Genomic DNA, 9,192 nt, shown 5'->3' with positions numbered 1-9,192 from the left:
TCAGAGAAAAATATCATGAGTAAAACTTAGAAGCCATGGATATAAGGAAGAGACAGGAAACTTAGTAGAACATATTGCTCAAAATAAGAGTTAGTATGTTCCTCTATTTTTAAAAAAAAAGTTTTAAAATTATATACAGTTTTTAAAGGTTATTTCAATTTACAGTTATTACAAAATATTGGCTCTGTTCCCCATGTTATACAGTACATCCTTGAGCTTATCTTACACCCAGTAGTTTGTGCCTTCCTCTCCCCCACCCCTATTTTGCCCCTCTCTCCACCTGTGCTGGTAACAACTGGTTTGTCCTCTATATCCGTGAGTCTACTTCTTTTTTGTTATATTCATGAGTTTGTTGCATTTTTCAAGATTCCACATATAAGTGACAACACACAGTATTTGTCTTTCTCTGTCTCACTTATTTCGCTTAGTGTAATGCCCTCCAAGTCCATCCATGTTGCTGGGAAATGGCAAAATTTCATTCTTTTTATGGCTAAGTAGTATTTCATTGTATGTACATACCACATTTTCTTTATCCATTCATCTGTTGATGGACATTGAAGTTGCTTCCATATCTTGACAATTGTAAATAATGCTGCTATGAACACTGGGGTGCCTGGATCATTTCAAAATGGTGTTTTTAATTTTTGGGGGTTTATACCTAGGAGTGGAATTCCTGGGTAGTTGTATTTTTTGTTTTTTGAAAAATCTCCATACTGTTTTTCCCAGTGGCTTCACTAATTTACATTCCCACCAACAGTGTAGTTTTCACATTCCTTTAAAGCAAACACTCTGCCTCGTTCATTCTATGGTCATTCTGGAATAGTGATGCCCAGATACTGGTCCTCAACTGGATGCATCAGAATCGCCTGGAAAGCTTCATACATTAGAGATTTCCAGCTCCATCCCCAGATACTTAGATTCAGCAGAAATAATATGGGACCTCAGAACTTTATTTTTAAAAATCTCCCCAGCTAAATTCAATACAAATCCGAATTTGGGAACCATGCCTTGCTTTAGGGCAATGCTGTGCACATAGTAACTACTCGATGTACACCTATTGAAGTTAATTAAATTAGGTATTATTACCTTGTGGCCTCCCTATCACCTCACCCAGTGCTCCATTCAATATTTGTTCAATAATTTCATTATAGCCTTTTTCCCAATGTCCCCTTCTTCTCACACCCTTGAAGTAATCAGCTCCTTTACTATCTTTTTCTTTTAACATTCCAGGAGTCATCAGGTCCTTGCAATTCTTCTACAGAAAATTTTCTCAGATCAGCCCCCGTTCTTTGCATTTATAATGTTTCCATTCTGATAGGCCTTATCATACAAATGGATTGCTGCCGAGAAAGGCCAGCTTGTTTTCACTTCCATAAAGCTGCTTTTATTCACACAACCTTAGAAAAGAATAGACCCCAAACACCACTTTTGTCCTGATAGTGTAGCCAGAAAACGACACCAGTCGCTAGAAATGTGAAATTTGCTTACGAGTGGTTCTCAAGCCACAATGCCTAACAGACTTCCACAAAGAGATATTTAATTATATATTTGTCTGAGCATCACACCCAGAAGTTCTGAATCTTTAGAGCTAGGATGAACCTCTAGTATCTTCTATTTTAATCATTTCCCCTAACAATTTTTGCAGATCAAAGTTTAAGAACTACCATGCTATGCTATGGGCAAAAGTTGCCTGGGATTGCAATTTGGCTGAGATCCCATACAAGGTTAGATAGAGATGAGTAACTTTTAGGGGCAGGGAGGGGGAAAGGGGGATGGGTGAGGGAAATTCCAGGATACATGGGAAGAGAAAAAGCCAAAAGCTCTGGGAACCATGAGTTTTATATTCAAAAGGTCTTGTGATAGAGAGTATGCTGACATTAAAAAAAAGTCACAGTTAAACTTGTTTACAGATAAAAAGACTATTCAGACTGATTTGTGGACAGAACTTGATGTATGTTGTTTTAATAATCTTAAGGTAAAATTCCGATTGCTGGATACAGTTTCAGCTGATTTATTTGTAAAACAAAAAATAAGTATTGAGTTTAAGCATCTCAAATAAAACTAAAAGTCTTGCAAGAACCATATAGCACTAGTGATGAAGTAAGGTAGGGAACTAGACTCTTTTAAAAAGTAAATATTTTACTAACTTCCAAGATACATTTTTATTAGGATTTTGACTAGGAATAATTTTCCCTGGGGGATGAATATCCTTAAAGTGGAAACAGTGCTATTTCCCATCAATTTATTTTCAATTTGTCAGCATCTCAAGCTGGAAAGCTGGATGTCACAACGTTCCACTCTACTGAGAGAGGGAAATGTTTTGTAAAGGACTGTAATATTAGGATGATGTAAATGTCTGCATGTGGTAATTCAGCTCAGTGCTTTGGTTGATTGGGTTTTTCATTTCAGATCTTTAAAATGCCATATTCAATTGAGTCAACTACTATGCTCAAAATCATGTACTAAAAATACTGGTATCACTTTACAAGTATGGTCTTGGTTTCGAAGTAGGAGGAAGGAAAATGAGTGGTCACAGAATCTCCACGTGTTGTTTGTTTGTAGTGAAGACAGCTATGCTGTAATGAAAAGAGCTTTCAACTTGGATGAAAGTTGAGTTAAACTCACAATTGGCTGTCAACAGGATGCCAGTCTCCACCTTTCCCCCACCTCAAACGGGATCAAAATGGGATCAAAGCAGTGTTCCCCAGCTGCCCAGAGTGTTGGCTGCTGAGAGTTCACAGCATCCTAGGTGATGGCTAGGGGTGCAGACTTGACTCTTTATGGTTGGTTCTAAGTTGAAAGGAGGAACAAAAATGATAGGAGCTCTCAGTTAATAATCACATTTTTGTTTACAACACGTGTATATTGAGGAAAATAATAACTGCCTCATGAGAGGGTTGGATTAAAGGACCTGATATTTAATAGGTAGAAGGGCATTATTATTATTACTGTTATTGTTATTATTACTGTTGTTGTTATTATGACTATTATTATCTTGGGCAATATTTTTAAACATGTGAGATTATCTAATTAAGAATTTTGGGTCTGACCTAATAGGGAAGAAATGAATCTGAACATACTTCCTGATAGGCTACATCTTGCAGTAAAAATGAATGAACCACAAATTTTGACTCCTTTCTTTTTCACGATCCCACTCACGGTCTGGCAGGAAATCTTGTTGATTCTACCTTAAAACACATGCAGAGCACAACCACTTCTCACCACCTCCCTGATACCAGCTACCCTGCAAGCCATGATTATTGCAAACATCTACCAATTCTCTCTCTGATTCTCCCTGATTCTACCCTTGCGCACATATAATTCAGCAGTCAGAATGATACGGTTATAAACATAGGTCAAATCACATCATCTCTCTGTTCCAAACTCCTTCAGTGGCTTCCTATTTCTTTCAGAACAGAAGCCCAAGTCCCTGCAATGGGCTTCAACAACCTGTCTTTGGCCCTCCACCAGCTCTCTCACCTCATCCTGTTCTGCTTGCCCTCTTAATCACACCTCTCCAGTTTCACTATCTTGCCCATCAGACACACTTACCTCAAGGGCTTTGCCCTGGCTGGCCCCCCGACCTGGCAGCCTCTGCCCCCAAATATCTACATGGCTCACTCCCTCAGGGCCTTTACCTCTTAGCTCAAATGTCCTCTTCTTGGCTACCATCAAAGAGGCAGATAATAGCCAGTGTTGGTGTGGCTGTGGAGCCATTGGAATGCTGACATATTGCTGATGGCCGTGTAAACTGATACAGCCACTTAGGAAAACAGTTCTCTAAAAAGTTAATGTAGAGTTAGCATTACTAGCATACTAGCATAACCTAGTAATTCCACTCTCCTAGGTTATCCCCAAAAGAACTGAAAACAAATGTCCACGCAAAAACCTGTATGTGAATGTTCACAGCAGCATTTGAGAATAGCTAAAAAGTAGAAACAATTCAAATATCCATCAACTGATGAATGGATGAACAAAATGTGGTAAGTACACACAAGGGAGCATTACGCAACCACAAAGAAGAATGAAGTACTGATACATGTTGCAACATGGATGAGCCTTAAAAAATTATGCTCAGTGGAAAAAGCCAGACAGAAAAGGTCACATATTGTATGATTCCATTTATATGAAATGTCCAGAATAGGTAAGTCCATAGAGACAAGGTAGATGAATGGCTTGAGGGGAGTCGGACTAGGGAGTGACCACCCATGAGTACAGGATTTCCTTCTGGAGTGGAGAAATATTTTGGAATTTGATAGTGGTGATGGTTGCACAACTTGGTGAATGTACTAAAGAAAATCACAGAATTGTACACTTGAAAATGGTGAATTTTATGGTATGTGAATTATACGTCAGTTTTTAAACATTTCATCTTCTTAATGAGACCTACACGACCATCATGTTTAAAATTGCAATCCTTGCATTCCCAACCCCATCCCTCCCAGTTACTCGTCTCTGTTCTACTTTTTGCCATGACTTCTAACATAGTATATAACTTATTAGATTTTGTTGTATCCAACTTATTAGATCCATTGTTCATCTGTCTCTTCTCCTTGAAATGTAAGTTCTACAAGAGCAGAAGCTAAACTAGGACCATACAGATACCAAGTTATCTATAATGTCAGAGAATATGTTCATTTGAGCACAAGGATACTAGAATTATAATCACTACAAAAATAAATTTCTTGAGAAGGACTACTTTGCTCTGTATGTTTAAAGGCTGAAGAGGAATTACGTATACTCAAGGTGAGAGAGTCAAAGTTTAAAAGGAGTAGGGAATCATAAGGGAGGAAGCGAGAAAAGGAAAACATGTTCCGTGTATGGCAGGTGGGCTTCCCCGTTATCCGGACTAAAGTCATTCGTACAGACCATGTCACCACCTCAGGCTGGAGAGGAGAGGACAGATTGGTGGGAACAAATGAAACAAAGTGTGCAGTACTTACTGGGTCCCAAGGACGCAAAAGGAAGTTCATTGGCTGATGGAATTTAGCCAAAGGTTGTACTGGTCTCCCTGGTTTGAGACTGAATGACACAGTATCCTCAAATTAAGCATCCCCAGGCCTGTGGCCAGGCAGAACTGGGGACAGGTAGAAATTGCCCACAGGACACTCAGTTTGCAGTGGAGGGCGGTGTGTGTGAGGAAGGGCCTGTTAGTTACCTAGGAGATTAGCTTCAATTTTGGCATAACCTCATGAAGTGTGAAACCAATTTAGTTTTTAGGTTTTTTTTTTAATTTCAGTTTTTGAATTTCTTTTTCTACATGGATTTTATGAGATTCATTAATACTCAATGTCACAGAATAGTTACTAACCAAGTGACACGTGGTTTTGGTTTCAATTTGACTGTTTGAGATGAAGCCTCTTTTTTTTCTATTTCTCTTAATTTGACTCTGACTGATTTTATTGATACAGACTAATCTCCAAGTGATTTTGCCTAACAAATAAGGCAAAGTATAGAATAATCTAGCAAAGCCTATCCAGTCACCATTCCCCAGTTCCTCGCCCTACAGTTCAGGTATCCACCCTTGCCCTGTATGACTCTGGATCAGATCCTAGCTGGCTTAAAGCAATCACAGTGAGCCTGATCCCCTTGCCAGTGATTGGTTTAGATGTAACCACGTGACTCAGTTCTGACCAATGAAACTTGAAGATATATCTACAGGAGGAAGGAATGTTTCTGAGCAAAAGTTTCCTTTATCTTAAAGAGAAAAGACCTCTTTTTCACTTTTGGATGTCACTGTGTGTGGGTTTGATACTTGAAATTCTCTAGGTCATCTTACAACCATGAGGAAAATGTACAATCTAGTTTGGACTTGCAACCATCAGCCAAGGCTGAGAGGTACCACAGAGAGAGACAGAAACTGCCTGGGTGCTCAGTGGCATCGGAAGTAAGCCAAACTACAGTCCTATTGTGTATGCCTTCTTATTGTTCAAGACTCAGATTCAGATCTGAGGAGGGGAAATGCAGAGGTGGGAGCAGGGGTGGGTGAGATTGTTACTTTTCAAAGTTCAGTTTGATTTGTTTTAAACCATGTATTTTATACATGTATATATAATTTAAAACTAAGTTGAATGATTTTTATTTTCTTTAGTAAGTGGATCCAGAGAAATCTTAAGTTTTATTTATGGGTAGCTGCCATCTTGAAATTAAACAGCCGTGAATAAAAGTTTTAATGCGTCCATCATCAAAGACATAATTAAACGTAGTTGAGTGAAATTTGGGCTTAGGGAGAGGATGAAGCCATGTGTGCTTGAATTAAGGGAGTTCCTTTAGTGATTGAGCTACTGCTTGACCAAACGCCTGTGTTTTTTTGTGTGGTTGTTTGGCTTTCCAGAATAAGAACAAGCAGTAGTATCTGTGGTGACATCTGAGTTTGCTGAATGAAGAGCATTTGACTAAGAACATGGCCAGATATCCTACTGACTGCACCTGATGGGATCCAGGCCTTTCCAAAACAATACCAAATGTGATCTTCTGACTACACTGCAGTGAATGTTCCCATGTGTGGATTCAGAGATAATTTGTTTCTTGTTTTCACATTTTCTTCCTTGAGATATGGTCTGTGAGGCACTAGAGGGAAAGAGAAAAATTCTTTCCCAAAGTCCTCTGGCTTTGGGGGACTTTGAATGATACATATCGCTTCCAAAAGTGATTTTCTCTGCATTTGGAAAGGTGCATTCTCACCTCTCGGATTGAGGTGATCTCTCCAGGAGAGATTATGGCTGATGTGAGGAGAGTACTGTCTTGTGCCTCCTGAGAACTTCAGTCTCTGACATTCAAGTTTTCATGTATTTATGTGAAAGATGTTGAGGTAAAGAGAGTAATGAATGCTTTTTGACTCCAACATTATTTTTGACTCCACATGAACCCAACCCACCCTCCCCTGGTGGTTTTGCAGAAAAGGCTACATTCAGTTTTAGAACAGATTAACTTCAGCAAAATTCCAGAATCTTTAGTATGAAAACACAAATGTAAATAATAATAATATTAGTAACAATGTAGCAATTGTTAACTAATAATATACCCATAACAATACATATGATAATATAAAAATAACAATAAGTTAGAACAACAGTCATGTTTAGCGAGTGGTTCCTATGTTCCATGTACTATGTTCAGCACTTCAGATACATTTTATTATTTAATCTTCACAATTACTTTATAAGCCAGGTATGGTTATCCTCATTTTTATACACAGGGTAACTGAGGCACAGAAGTAACTTGTTCACGGTCAAACTGAAAATGGTAGAGTCAGGATTTCAATCTGGATCTGTCTGGCTGCAGTAGCTGTGTCCTTTTCACGTGACACACAGCCCCCCAAAAGTGGATTGTAAGCTCCATGAGAGCAGGAACAATGCCATGTTAAGCCCTGGATCTTTAGCATCAAGTATATTACTTAGAATATCACAAGTGCCCAATAGATATTTGTTAATGAATCAATGAATTAATATTTGCTGAGTCAAGTACAGCTTCCATCAGTGCCGAAGCTTTCACATACCACTGCCACGTTGCTCCTCCCCAGCACTCTCTCTGCCATTGACCACTACTCTTGGGAGCCATACTGATGCAGAGGTCACTGACATAGTCTTGGAATGGCCAATGGCCACTCTTCACCCAGTCTGTCTGCGAGCCGCAGACGGTGAGCTAGTCCAAGGACTACAAACTTTGCTGCTTCCTCCACTCCCCACTCCCCACACTGAATTCCCTTCAGGAAGCCTAAGCAAGTCTAAAGTCCAGCTATGTTTTCCAGTACTCGGGACCTCTCTGCACCAGAGAGTAAGGCTGGACCTTTCTCACTTTCTGGGCATGAAGCCCATACTGCCTGTCTCAATCTGGAAAACTGTGTTCCCTTTAGCTTCTGGCTGGTGAACTTGCCACATGCTCAGAATTCAGATTTGGTCCCATGACATGTTTTTCTTTGGAAGGGCTTTTGCCACATGTGGTTCATACACGAGCAGAACACATGGTTGCATTATCTTATCTGACAGTGAGGTTTGACAGTGAGGTGCTTTTTCTGTAATAGTATACCTAAATGATATTGGCTTAAAGAATAAGGACATTTATTACCTCATGTGATGAAATGTCTGCAGCTGGGGTGGTTAATTAAGCAGCTCGATGATGTCAGCGTTTTGAATCACCTTATTTTACATTTTTTTGGCTTTCCCCTAACGATCCCAAGATGGCTACTCCAAACATGGTCCCGTGATACAATGCGCAACAGAAGAAAACAACGGAGAGAAAAATCTTTCCTAGAAGCTCCCAGTGGACCTCCTCTTGGGAATCATTGGCCAGACTACATAACCGGCCCCAACAAACTAACTAACTGATCCTGATCTGCAACCCTCTCCCCTCCCTTGTACTTGGAAGCACAATAAACACTTACTGTGCCCAGCTGTCACCAATGAACTTCATCAAAAGAAATCCAGTATATAGAAAAGCTTCCTGGGTAGAGGAATTGCAAGTGATTTTTCTTCTTCAAAAAATTCTATACAAAGAACATGTATTACTTTAAAAAAAAGTTTCATTTTAAAATAATTTCAAACTTACAAAGAATTTGCAAGAACAGAATGAAGAACTATATGTCCTTTACCCAGATTCACCAATATTTAACATTTTGCCACCATTTGCTTTATTAATTGCTTTATTAATTTATCTTTCTTTATATGTTTTCTGAACCATTTCAAAGTCTTCATATATCATTCTTTTTTCTTTATAATATTTAAATATATATTTATAATATACATATATATATATAATCTCCTGAGAATGAAAATATTCTCTTACAGATCAACAGTGTGGTTATAAAATTTAGGAAATTTAACATTGATACATTAATACTACCCATATTCTAATCTTGTCAATTGTCCTAAAATTGCCCTTAATAGAAATTTTTTTCTATATGGGATTCTGTCCAGAATCATGTATTACTTATCTTTGTCTTTTTAATCTCCTTTTTTTCTGAACAGCTTCGTCAACTTTGTTTTTCATGCCACTGTCATTTTTAAAGAGGAGGACAATTATTTTTACAGAATGTCCTCAATTTGGGTTTATTTAATGTTTCCTCATGATTCGGTTCAGATTATGCATTTTAGACCAGAATATTACCTACGTGATGTTGCGTCCTCAGAGTATTCCATCTTAAGGCATTCAGAGTTTATCTGACCCTCATGAGTGATGTTAATTTTAAACACC

The sequence above is a fragment of the Camelus ferus genome, chromosome 34 (genome assembly GCF_009834535.1).
Source record: "Camelus ferus isolate YT-003-E chromosome 34, BCGSAC_Cfer_1.0, whole genome shotgun sequence".
NCBI classification, from domain to species: domain Eukaryota; kingdom Metazoa; phylum Chordata; class Mammalia; order Artiodactyla; family Camelidae; genus Camelus; species Camelus ferus.
The sequence above is the reverse complement of the archived record's forward strand: the minus strand, read 5'-3'. Positions refer to the sequence as shown.